Below are 15,022 nucleotides of genomic sequence, written 5' to 3'. Positions count from 1 at the left end.
AGAGGAGAGGTAACGGCGAACAATAGACTATATTTTCAATACAATACCTACTGCATTTTGTTAATAACTAATATGTATTTCTTTAAATTATGCGAAACTTATTTACAGACTTGATATAATTTGCGATGGTGGGCGCAAAGTCTTTTGTTCATTTTGGGCGAACAAATAAGTCGATTCAGATTAAATTTACAACCAGTTTTAATGCGTTATCTAATTTGCATTCTTTCTTTATGCATTTGTCATTTGCAAGCCTTTGTTGGCGTTACAGATAAGAGAACATATGGGGTTTACAATTTTATATATATGTTTTTATTTTTTAAATTATAGTAAAGATTTAATGAGAAATTCGTGGTATGAATGTACGGATAAATTACAGTCTGCTCGCCCGAAAAGTTCCCTACTTTTAATGAGTCAACTCTGACAAACAAACTAACTTGCGTACGTCAGAATTGGCGGTAAATTATGAGCAAGCTCTAGTGCTTAATGATATTCAAAAAAAAAAAAAAAAAAACTGAGAGTGAACACAATTTTCCATGAAGTTAGTGACTGAAGTCATAGACGGGTTTCTAGATTTTTTTAGAACAGCAATAGGTGATTAAGATGATTTTCAACCCTCTTGCGATACTGCCAAAGGGCTTCACACGTGAAAGTATTGCATTACATTACATTTTAGTATTGACATTTAATTAAACAATTAGTAAAAGTAGTAGAATAGTAGGAGATACTTTAAGCCCATTGTTGTTTGTATTGAATATTAACCCACTCTTACGGTTAAAATATTCCGCAAAATATGTATTTGCCCGGGAATAATGGTGAACATCGTATAAATCATCTGCTCACCTACAACAATGCAACTTAAACATTGGATTGGTAATGAAGAAACATTCTCTAACGATATGTTGATGTAACTGGGATTTTAGATAAATAACATACCTCACAAATGCATAAAGGACAAAAGCAAAAAAAAAAAAAAAAAAAAAAAAATACATTGTATGGAAAGAGATGTGCTAAAGGTACTGCTTGCAAATCAAACTTGTACATACTTTAGTATAGAACAGGTAAAGTTCATAAGCCATATGGTGATTAATGAAAAAATAGGAAAGGAACACAACGAAAGACCAAGAAATGTGATAAGGGCGGCATTAAACAATCGATGCGTAAGCCATTTCAATATTAAAGTATTCCTTTGACATATTTAATTGGACAAGTACTGACAATCAAAATACGCATGATAAAATGGCGAAACCACCACCACCTTAAATCAGCCATAGAAATGTTTACTTTGCCAACAAAAATGGTTAGTAGAATATTATTTAATACCATAAATTTTATAGAACGCCAAATAGCATCACTCAGGTAATACCTTTGCGCGGATCCTAATCGCTCCAACATACATAAAATCCCAGTAGATTCAAAAGCACAGCTGATGGGGAAGAAAGAATATAATGTAGACAGAGAGAGGGAGTGAGAGAGAGAGAGTATAAGTACAGAACAAAAGACGCAATTTTTCGACTTTTAAACCTAGACTTGTACTCAGGCTGTGTTTATATGGGCAATTTCAATACCAGCCTACGGCCAAAAATTTCCCAAATTTGAGACCAAAAAAATTAATTTTGCTAGCCAGAAGTGTACACACAAATATTAAATACATGGATAGACAGACGGACAGACAGATATGAATGCTTACATGAATTTAGAACTTGACGCTTGTAAAGCAAACATGTGCCCTATGGTGATTTTGAAATTTTTTTTCGGTGCTGAGTATAATGACAGTAATAATAGTAATAAATATTGTAGTAAAAATAATTATTTAAATATATGAGCAGGTTTATTATCCAAGAGCTTTTACAGTTTCTTAGCGTTAATTGAATGCTGTTTTCTACAAGAAGCTTACAATTCAGCCTTTGTCTGAATGATTACTAGTCTTTTTTAATACCATGTAATATAATACAAGCCCTATGCGTAATTTATGTTGACACAATATGTTGAAACAATAACTAATCCCTTTTAAAATGACTACTTTAAATATTTAATTCGAACACAAATACCAATGTGCGCCAATGATTAACGTTTAATTATAAACAAAACTGTTAGTAATTGTTGTGTGCTATTTTGTTTATGCAAAAAAATGCGTGATAAGTCATTTAAATTTGGGTAAAAGACAAAAATCAGGTTCAGGAAAATGTTTACTAATTTGAAAAATAAAACCACTTGTTTATATATTTTGGATTTCAACGATTTTGTAGAAATTATTTCAAATCAAAGCGTATTTAAAGCTAAGTATCCGTGTAAAACCACACCTTAATTTTTTTTAATAAAATATCATGATAAAAATGCGTGCATATGTGTAAGTGTGCAAATCTTGTCATAGACATTTTATCTATTATAAGCACTTACACGCAGACAAACGATAAGAAAAATTGTTTTTCTTTTTCTCAGTTTCTCTTACCTCGCAAGCGTTCAGTTAAATCAACTAACATAGCTAGATTTTCGTTTGTTTGTTTGTTTGTTTGTTTGTCTGTCTGTTTGTCTGTTTGTCTGCTTGTTTTTGTGATTGACAACTTTTGGTTTATTGTCAAAATGTCACCAAACATTGTTTTATTACCATCATGACATTTACTTTTAATTTAATTTTTTTCCTATTTTTCATTTATTTTTATTTTTTTTTTTACATTTTTTTATTTATTTATTTTTTGTTTACTGTACCTTCTTATTGAGTTGACGACATTTTGTTATAGCAAATTATATATTATAAGAAAATTTTCATGAAATACTACTAGAACCACCACCGCAGCTAACAAGATTTAGGACACATTGATTTCTATCGCCTTTGCTTGTTGCTTGTTTTCCTTTTTCAGACAAAGATTGACTTCAAGGTTTTATTATTTTATTATTTAATTTCGCTGTATTATGAATTTATTATAAAACTCCGCGAATTTATTTATTTTTTTTTGTTCTGGCTGTTAAGACATTTAACTGCCTTATCAACAATTTAACAGTTTATAGACTAGTTGTATTTATACCTATGATTACTATAGTAAAATGTGTATTAAACTTATTAAGCCATTTGCCTTCAAGGAGTTACGATATTGAAAAACAACTTTCCACATTGCCATGACCGACAATTTGAGTTTGCCTTTGCATTTAATTAATTGAAATTGGATTAAGACTCCCCATAAGGGCGCTGTCTCTGGATATCGAATGTGTTATTGCTGCTACTTTATATATAGTTATGAGGGCAAAGCATATAAAACGATTTTAGCAAACAATAATATCCACGGGTCGGAAGGGCGTTTTGCTCAATTCAAAATTTTTAGAAATAAATAAAAATATGCATTTAAAAAATTGTACTTCTACTTGGAAAGAGTGATTTTTTATAAAGAGTTTATGCCTACTGCTGTTCAACTTTTATGTGGCTATTGTACCTCGCACAACTTTTGTGGTGGTATAGGTCATGCCAAGTTTGCGCGGAGGCGACGATTCGTGGTGGATCATTCTACTGTTTTATCGATTTAAGTTTGTCTATCCGTATATCTATATCTCCCTTTGCTCCTCTTGCATTCTTATGTTTAATATGAAACTGCAAAATTTTGACATACTGACCCAACTACGAACAATATTGAACATGGTTCGGATCAAATAACTTTTACGACCAATCCCCATATAACACCTTATTTTCAAGAGTTGTTATATGAATAATTGTAGGGTGGTGTAGGGTGCTTATGGGATGATCGCCGACTATGGTTCTTTTTGCTTGTTTTTTTAATGGCCATGGTCAACCTTTTTTTTAGCGTTCTCGAGTGTCAATTATTTACATGCATACATTTATGTACAAAATTTTCAAACAACGTTTAGATCGGCATTTTAAAGTGGAGAGCGTTATGATTATGAACTAGCATTTAGATTAAATTTAAAAAACAAAAAAAAAAAAAACAATTTAAAAGAATTACCTGTACGCGAAATGGGCAACTAAGGACCACCGCGCTCTGCATCGTACTTATTTACTGGCACGAAGTTTATCCAACGTGCGATTAAGCGATAAAATTTGCTTTAACTAAGATATGAATCAACATTTTTTTTTTAACATAAGCGTTGAAATTACTTCATTAAAAGTAATAAATTTTAATTTGTTAAAGAATTCTTAAATATATGACCGGTAGTCTTTGCTAAATTTTTGAGGCAAATTTAGAAAAACACCTTTCTTATTAAAAGTCTACCGACTTAAAGAAAATATTATGTGGACCAGATATATAGCTAATTAAAAATATATATGTCCCAGTTTTAACTACTACCCGTAAAGTGAGGAATAATCAACTAGAATTATTATTAATATTTGTACATAAGACTTTCTTGAATTTGAACTGAGTTGCCGCAAACTTTTTACAGCTCATCTAAAAGCGATATTTTATTTTTCGCTCCCATTTTTGAGGCATCTACTTCATATATAAGATATTTTAATTGAATTAAATGAAACTTTCTAAATGTACAGCATAATGTCGGACAAATAGATTGCATGTCATGCCATGATATATATTACATTTCGTTTTGATTAAATAAAACAAAACTTTTTAAATGTCGAGCATATTTCCGGACAAAGAGATTCCCTACTATACCGGACCGTATTTGTAATACATTTACTTTGATACACATAATATTAATTTTTCTTACTCACCCACTTGTAGAAAAAGATCACAAAAAAAAAAAAGAAGAAAACAAACACATTCCTAGACAGCCTCGTCTCTCTTTCATTTTTTTACGATTTTAAAATTATTTTCCCATAAATTGCACAATAAAACCTTAAACTCTCAGCACACAGTTGTGTTTACTATGCGCTGCATCAGTGCGCTATGCGCAATAATGCCTTGTCGATGGTAATTCGTGAATTTTCGCTGATACTTGTAAGATTTCATAAATATCGACTACATATCTAGAGATAATGAAGTTACGATATTGTGAAAATTTTGGTTTGCTTTCTTAAAAAATTTTTTCTCTCTGTCTTCAAAGACATTAATCTTGGCTTGCATTTCCGCCATACTTATGAACAATTTGCTATATACAGAAAAGAAAAAATTGCAAAAAATTGCAAAAAAAAAAAAAAAAAAACAATATATAAAGAAATAAAAATTCACGAAAATTGCAAAGGAAAAAAAGAAAAGAAAAAAATTCATAACCAGCCACCACCACCAACAACTCCACATTGAAATGTGCTTTAGATTCGGAGCTTGTTGTTATTGTTGCTACTCTTTCGACAAGATTATGAAATATCTTTTGAGTGCATTAAGATTACAGCATTTCATTACAGCAAACAAAAGAGATCACCAGCAACAACGTATTTAAGCTGCTGCTTGCCTTTCTTGTTGTTGCTGCTGATGCCATTGCTGTTGTTGTTGTTGTTTTTTATCCAAAGCATTTTTCTGCAAATATTGTAAAAGTAAACTATATCTTTACTCTAAACGTACATATATATATAGATGTGTAAGTTTTACAACAACTCTCGCTCTCTTTCTCTTTCTTTCTCTCTCTTTTCGTTATTGTCTTAGATTGAATTTCTTATGTTATTATTTGGCAACAATAGCAACAGCAGCAACGTCATGATGATTATGACTATGATGGTGATGATGATGATGATGGTATTCGCTTTCAACCCAAGCTTGACCCCTAAAGGGTTCAAGAAATATTTGTTATACCAAAGTTTGCGCTGCAATTGTGGTTTTTCTGCTAGGCACTGGTTGCTCTTTTCTTTCTTTTCTTTTTTTCTTATTGTTACTGTTGCTGTTGAATGTGTTTCACTAAGTTCTTAACTCTCATAAGTTTACAAAATCAATAAACATTCTATTACAAAACCCAAGGAAAAAAAAAATGAAGAAAATAGCAACAATAACAACAACAGCAACAACAACAATGCTAACAAACGTTATGGTCCAAAAAAGAAAAACACTCAAACGGTCTGGTTTTATGGTCTGGTTTATGGTCATACAGTGTATAACCATAAAATGTGTACCTACCTATGTGTGTACATTTGTGTTTAATTTTTTATTTTTTTTTTATTTTTATTACTTTTATTTTTTTTATATTTTTTAGTTTTCATTTTTTTTTTTTTTTTTTTTTTTTTTTGCTACTCTTCTCAAGTTTTAGTGCAGTCTTACGATCGTGATCGCCCTTATATCGTGATTTTTATTAAATGCACTTGGTGTCCTTTTGCAAAAACGGAACACAAGCCACATAAACCGAAAATTCAACAAATAGCCAAACACATATTGAACCCGCACATACATACACAAATATACAAATATATATATATATATATATGTATATAAATATATATGTATATAAAAGCACGCATACATTCTAACAAATTGTTTGTAAATTCTATAACTAAACGTTTTTTCATATATTTCTTTAATTCTTTTTTGTTTTGTTAATTTATTTTTTTCTTTGAAAATTTATTTAATTAAACAAAAGTTCTCTAAGCCAAATGTGTTTTATATTATATTTTCTTTTTCAATTCAAGAAATTACATTTTCTGTCATTTTATTGTTAACATAAAGTTAGCAAATTAATGCAAATTGCCTCGCGGGCATTACAACGAGAACGCCAGGCCAAGCAAAAGTTTTCTTTACCATTACTGTTGCAATGATTAAAGCAAGAACATCTCCTCCTTAAATGCCATTAATTTGCTATCAAATTAAGCCACGTATTATACGATTTGACCCTATCCCTGTAAAATGGCAAACAGAGTGCGTATATTTTTGCTGCCGAGTATCTATCTGTGTGTGTGTGTGTGTGTGCGTGAATGTATATGTACATTATATCTGTATACTCGTTGTTCATTGTTCATTTATTTGTTTACGGTCCGGTCGAAATGTACCAATCACGAGAATATCATCAATTTAGTATAACATCATTTGCTCGATTTGATTGTATTTCCTGTTACAATATCCGGGCGTTTTTATTCTCTTAACAATTTCTCAATTCAGTTTCTTCGCATACAGCTTCATTAACGTGGCAAAAGGCAACAACAACAAACAACAACCATCATCGCACAAACGCTCGCACAAGAATAAACTCTAACTGCCACAATTATTTTGCATTTTTTCTTGTACCGACTCATTTAATTTATTTTTTTTTTTATTTTTTTTTTTCTTCCTTCGCAAGTAAGCAAAATCTTCAAGCTACTGCTGCTGCTGCTGCTGCTGTTTTATGTTTATATGCTGGACTCTTGAGTTTTTATAGTTTTTTTGCATACGTTTTCAATTTTGCTTGTATATAAGTATACATGTGCGCTTTTAGGCCATAAACCATAATCAAATACCAATCAATAAATTTCAATTCAATAATCAATACTTTTTGTCTGCCGAACACCAATGATATAAGTAATATAAGTAAATTACCAGACTTCCATAACAAAAGTTACGAAAATTAAATAATTAAATGCACATACTTTGCATTAATTTATAATGATAATTAAATGAGAGATTTAACTAATTTAATAATATACAAAAGACCAAAGAGTGACGATAGATATATTAAATAAGCAAACTCTTCGATGTTAATCTTGGTGGAGGATATTTCGTTTCACTGACTGCTCTTTCGTATGAAATTTATTCGTTAAATTTAAAAGTGACTTGACACTTATCGATGCCGACGATTTTCATGTTTTCAAATTATTAATTTATAGGCGTTGCGAGGTATTTGATTTGCCAGCCTTGGCTTCTGCTTGCTCTCCTTAACTTCCATGTGCGTTATTATCAAGCAATCTTTCACGAACGGGAACATGAAACTTATGTCACAATTATGTTGAATGAAAAATTCGAACTATTAATTCTCGATAATGATAAAGATCAATTTTAAAAGATGCATTCATGATAAATAAATTCATAGTACTCTACTAAAAGTATTAATATTGATATCAAATTTGATACGAAATATATATTTTTAATTTGCGCGATTGTATGCAAAACCTCAAATAAGTTAAAAAGAGACCCATATTTTACTATATCGCATTGTCTAAAACGATTTAAGCGTTTTCGTCCGTCTGCCCACCTAACTGTCTGATATCTGTCCAGGGATGTTTTTCTTCACCTTGCAAGTCGCAAATTTTGGGAAATATTTTGACAAAATTTAGTGAACATGTTTGGGTTTTATAGCATACCACGCAATCAAGAGAAGTTTCCAGCCATAATTGAAGATCACTTTCTGTGTTGCATTTGGTGAAAACGAACGGAGTTATACGAACGTTCATCATGAAGCAAAATCATTTTTCAAACTGCGTTGCCTGTAATGGTTGTTTTTCCTCAAGCCCCTGGCATTGTTCAGATATAACCTACTTTCCAATCCAAAGTATGGATTTGTCGAATGAGCCCTTTGCCTTAAACGTTCTGTTCTGATTTGTTCCTAAATACACAGCAGACTCATTTTAAATTTGTGCTGGCTTTCGTCCCACACCTTTATCGGAAATCCCGAACGTTGATCGTCAATCGATCATCTCCGTAGCTTCCCGCGCATTTGTTTCTCTTCACATTTTGATACACATCGCACTATCACTTGTAAACAATTGAAACTTATAGGGTACAAATGCCAATATCAAGGATATCTACGCCCCAAATTTCGAAAGAAATGAATGCATCAGGAGTTTTTTTATAAAGGAACCAATAGTCATTTGGGATATTCGAAGCGCAATTTTAAGTCCATTAATTTTTTTTTAATAGAGAGCAAGTTCATACATTTACAAATGGAATAAGAAAAACAAGTAAGAAAAACTGTTTAATAATGGTTGTGTCTATTATTAGATCAAGACCATATCGGTATAGGAATCCTTTCGTTTGTAAAGAAAAGAAATCAGGAAACTTTCATCAATACATTAGTCATTACATTTTCATATTCATACTCAATGTCTGCTGTAAAGTCAGCTAAAGCTTACTGGAATTTATATATTGCTTCTTTTCCAAGTTTCGGCGGTATTAGTGCCCAACCGAAAAACATTATCACATTTATTCTATGGAACCGAACCTAAAATAGATATACATTAACCTTCAGATCTCTCTCTCATATTCTGAAATTTTTCAACAACAGTTAGTAAGACACTAGATGCACGGAAATGATTTTTTGAAATTTATAAATTACCTAGTCTATGTGTATGTGCGTACGCTACGAACCGTAGCAGTAATATTCAATGCAACAATAACATGAGTTACATAAAATCATATATGGTTGTAATCAGTACAAAAGTAACTAAGATTAGTTCACAAAAGATGGAAGAAATCTTTCGACATTTCATAATGAACTTGTCTTATAAATAAAGATAGTCATAAAATAAACATTAAGGTTTTACGTATAGATCGAGCCGATAATAAATTAGTATTATCTCCATCTAGCTGCCGAAATATAGTCATTTTTCATTGAAGAAGTTGCTTTAACGAAAAAGAAGTGAAAAGACTAGAGTGGAACACCGTACACCACTTCGCTTAATACTATTTTCCACGCAACAACTTTTCAAAATAAGGGCTTATTTTGGATGTACTCGAAAAAGTGACCGGATCTAACCCGAACCATTTGATCTTTGGGCCAAAGGATACCGGTATGTGAAATTTCATCAAAATATCTTGAAAGTTACGAACCGTAGATTGGAAAAAAAATACAAGACGCACTTACGAACGGACGAATGGACGGACAGACAAACTTAAAACGGCTCAGAAAGTATTTCTAAATCTGTTGGTAAAATAAGCCCCTTTGAGTGTTGCATTCGTCCGCTTAAATTTAATAAACGGTTCTATTAGACCCGTGTAGGGTATAAAAAATTTTCTATGCCTAAATCAACTTTACAGATACACGGTAAATATTGCTTCTCTTTCTTTCTTAATTGCCAATGCTCTAAATCGAAACCTTCAAATTCAAGTTCCGACAAAAAAAAAAAAGTTTTTTGTTTTTTTTTTTTTTTGTTCACATACATATACAAAAGAGGCAAGTACTCCCACACGTATCTTGCAGTAATTTATGAAAAATTTAAAAACAGAAAGTATTATTATATTATATTCACATCTCTGAAGTTGGCATTCAAGTCTAAAGTCGATATTCAACTCTATGGATGACAATGATGATCGCTAATGGAAAAATTGAAACACAAAAAAAAACGAAAAAAAAAGAAATTATTTCCCATTTTCCCATAATCGGAGAAAGTTTTTGCTTTTCGTAATTCAAGCGATAAAACCTATTAAAACGTTTTGCTTATCTCTTATGTTATTGGTAAAGAAGGCAAAAAAAAAAAAAGGAAAAACAACAGCAGCAACCATTATTTATTTACTATAATCCTGACAGCAACTGAGCGTACATTATAAATATCAATTATGCATCTTTTTAATAATGAAAAAAAGAAGAAAAAATAAAAAAAAAAAAATAAAAAAAGGAAAAACAGCTAAAGTGATAACAATAAAAATTTCTACCTTAAATATATAAGAAGAAATGCTTTTGCTTTCAATATGTTTATGTAGCACCATAACCATAAATAGATTATCGTTGAGTAAAAATCTTAACTACACCATACTCACAAGCTAAATGCATTTGCTACTGGTGTTGGAGTTATTGTGTACTGAAGAAAATTTTTTAATCATGCAGACAGGCAGACAAGCCGTGCTTTTTTTTTTTTTTTTTTTTTTTTGATACCCATGCATACGTGTAGAGTGAAGCATAGACTGCCAACAATAGATGGAGAGCAACACTATAATCAGACAATAAAGCATGCGAAATAACAACTTTCTAACACGACAACAACAGCCGCAGCAACAGAAACTAGACAACACTACAATATAGTTATAATACACATTAAATCAAGAAAGAAATAAAAAAAGCCAATGCTCGCGTTTCAACGAATTTTGAATGCTCATCATCTTTTAAAGTATAAATATTTCCATCGAAATCAGTTAAGAGTATATGCATATCCGACATCCGACCGACGAATATCTTTAAATCCCCTGAGAAACTCAAGTCAGATTTTGGCATTACATTATTTACGTTAGAACGAATCTTTCGCTCGTTTTAATAGACGGGCTCACCCAACATGTATTTCGTACTCTCTTTAGGGGGAATTAGTTATTTTATTTATTTATATATATATATATATATATATAGACTAGCAGGAATTTTATAATCACTTTAGGAGGTATATTTATACTTTCTCCAATCAGTAGATTCGATCTTTAAATTGTGTAAATAGAAGATAAACGCATTGCAGACATTTGTCGCTTCATTAGGCGCAAGAAGAAGAGGAAGTCCGAGTGAACGGCTAATACTTCAACAACTCACACAGAAGTATTCGTAATTTTCCTATTTCTCTCGAAACTTCACAAATGGAGTTACTCAAAAGCCTTATAGCCATAGCCGCCCCCTTGGTGTAGCTTATAATTTTAATTATGATAATAAGTAAGTAAATAGAATTGATTCCCGGCTACAAAAAAAAACAGAGGTCAGAAAAAGAATTTTTTGGAAAATGAAGTCTGGTAAACTAAACTGGTGCCTGCATATTGTCAATTCGCTAAATGCTATCTTCACATCCGCAATGGCAACAAAGAAACTTTTCTTTGTATGATTGTTCAAAAGTCTTTCTATCTTTCTACTCGTCGCCTTAAATGGTATATCCTTGCGGCCTAAACAAAACTTAGTTTGCATGAGAAACGATATAAGTTGGTTCGTTTGAAAAGACGTCTTATTGGGGCGTACGTTTGATCGACATTGAGCAGACATGTCATCCATCTCACATTGAAATCGTCCCGCAAATTGTAATGTAACTTCAGGCATGTTTAATGTCCGCGTCTAGCGTCTTTTACAAGATTATGAACAGGAAGGCGGTATACTATAAATTTGCCTATATAAGAAAGAACATCCGCGTTAAATATCAGACATGGTTATAAAAGAATAAAACTAGTCCGGTGCACACAAACTCTGAATTAATGGCGAGTTGTTTACTTGACTTTTGGCATTTGCCTGATATCTACAGGACTAACTTTAATAAATCTTGGTCACTTTACAAATCATTTGCAGATCACAACAAAAGTCAAGCGATAATGTAATAAACCGAATGACTAAACTATCATATCGCCGTCTTGTTAGAAATCAAAAAATAAATATTAATCCAAAAATGCACGAAAACCATAGAAAAATAAAAGCTTCATAAAATATTGTTAGACTGGCTGTGTTGTGTACCGCTACTTATTTAAAGATTTTAAAAGACGTTAAAACTTTAAATACATTTGTTTGACGTCGATGTGAAAAGCATTCAATCAGACGTTGAACATACATAAGCTGATGATTGCTATAAGGAAAAAAATTAAAACACACATAAGCACACACAGAGATACTTAGATGATATTTCGTAATTCAGTTTGTTGTTACGTTCTCTTATAACAAAATATTTGCAGCAGTGCTTATTGTGATTATTTTCATTTTTACCTTAATATTATATACATACATTTATGATATATAAACTAAATTATACATATATAAATACACATATAAATATATATATATATATATATATATAGAGAGAGAGAGAGAGAGAAATGCTATAAATGAAAATATGATTTTAAAAATGGTAATAATTGTAAAACCATATAGTTAAAGCCGATAAGCAGTTTTATTATAAATATGTATATATTTATATAAATATTTATAAATGTATACATATACATACAAAAGTATACCTGTCCTCAATGGAAAGCAAAACCAAATTTAGATTTTAAGATAAAACAAAAAAATGTTATGGAAAACTAGTAAGAAAATTATATGCAATCTGGAGCGAAATTTTATGGCTCAATACGTCAAACAAACGTATCTCGATCAAAACGCTTTTTATCAAATTTAGTTGACATGTATATGGAATTTAATTTTAATATGACATCTATGCCATGTAAGTTATCCCAAATTTCTTTTTAATTTTCTAAAGTATGAATATGATGGAAAATATGCACATACATCGGAATCTCTTGACCGGGGAACACTCAATAATAGAAAAACACAGAGCATACGAAGCACAAAGTTGAACAAGACTACATCGTTATAGTTTCTTACATTTAGTAAATATGTATGTAGGACGAGGATAATAAGGCAAACGATTAAAACGAATAACTGTAAGAACAACGCGAATTGCGAATAAGGAAAAAGAAAAGACAAGGTAAAAGAGTAACAAGGCAGTAAGCAGTCAATATTTGAGTAGATCGATCGTTTAAGTCTAAGGCGTAGTCGAACGTTAGCGAGGCGTTAGCGACGTAACGTTATATGTGAAAAGTGACGCTTTAACTTCATACTACTATCATATAGTACGTTAATTACCCATTACCATTAATCAACATAATATATATATAGTAAAGTCGTTGAAACTTCAATTTCGACGTATGTATCCATTTGTTTATACCGATGAACTGACTAGATGTATACCATAAACTTTACTGAAAGTCTTACGTTACGTTTTTCTTTCCCTCTAATTTTGCAAAGATTTATTATAGGTTCGACTTTCGATCGTGCAATTTCAGCATCTCACACATACCTCTCAACGTCGATAGTTTGATACTCATCGACTTGTTAGGCAAAGAATCAGCCTATAGAAAAGAGCTGAACATGAAAAGGTCAGATGAAGTTTGGTTTTAGAACGGCAACAAGGGACGTATAAAATTGTCCACCCACCACAAATAGCCACAGTCAATTGTAGAAATCATTGAGCAGTGGACCTTCGTTATAAATCACTAAAGTAGTTTTTGTTATGATCCGACTACTTGGGGACATGGTGAAAGCCTATTTATACATCTTGAAAATTGTCATTTGTGTAGACTATAAGTTCGGAGCATACCTAAGTGTATGGAACATGCCATTTCTGGCTTGTCCAAAATATGAAAGATGTTTAGAAACCGCCCGTTCCCTGACAATCTTTGGCTCATATGATGAGAATGATATTATAAAAGTACATAAGCACTTGGGTATACAACGTATACGTATATATGTTGAAAAGTGTATAAATATATATATACAGATATATAAGTATAGAAGTTTATAGGTATATAAGTCTATATGTATGTATTGGTATTAAAGTAATGCATTAATAAATAGGTTCGTCGCACGACATATAGATGTCGTCGCTATTGATGAATCTGTGTGATAGTGGCAAGTGTCAAAAGAAATGTGTCAATATGTTATAAGTTCTCCTACTATTAATTTACAAAGGTCTGGTTGTTTTAGTGACGCCCTTTTTGTAGAAAACTCTGTATTTAATATATGTTGATAAAGCTTTGCTTTTGAAAAAAAAAAACACTCTTCAAGGAAAACAGTAGCTTGACAAGAGTTAATTACGCTATGCATATACGTATAGGCACTGTGCAGTTTGTTGATGTTAAAGGCGGCCCTACAATCACCGATGCTGCTGAAGTCTACGGTCGTCCAATTCGACAATGGTTTCAGAAAAGTATGCGGTTCAAGTAGTCAAATACAGCAAATCATATTTGCAATGCAAAGCGCAGAAGTAGACAGTGGTGTGATAGCTAATGGCGGCTTACCTTGCGAAGAAGCGTTGACGGATTCCAAGAAGATTGAAGGTAATGAGCGCAAGCGAAACGAGACTTAAATAAAAGAACTAGTGGTTAAAGTATCATTATTACATCAGCTCGGATTGCAAGAATTGATCAAGAATTTTTGCTTTTTATTGATTTAACCTTGCTTGTGCACTACAAGCGCAATACTGCTAATCGTAATGATAAAAATAGAGAATAAATAATAAAATTTACGGCGACCACCTAGAACATTAACATCCATTAGAGTCATTTGCTACAAGCATTATATAAACTATTAATAAGTTTTTGACACAAACATATGAATACTTCTTGCATTTATTCACATATAATTGATTATATGTACGTATACGATGTTGATATGAATAGATATTTATCCGTACGTTAGTAACGCAACACATTCAAATAATGATAAAGCGTAATAAGAAAGAAGAAAAAATATTAGAAATAGAAATAATATAAAAAGGGGGGAAAAA

This window comes from Glossina fuscipes, unplaced genomic scaffold (assembly GCF_014805625.2).
Source record: "Glossina fuscipes isolate IAEA_lab_2018 unplaced genomic scaffold, Yale_Gfus_2 26, whole genome shotgun sequence".
Taxonomy (NCBI): Eukaryota; Metazoa; Arthropoda; class Insecta; order Diptera; family Glossinidae; genus Glossina; species Glossina fuscipes.
The sequence above is the reverse complement of the archived record's forward strand: the minus strand, read 5'-3'. Positions refer to the sequence as shown.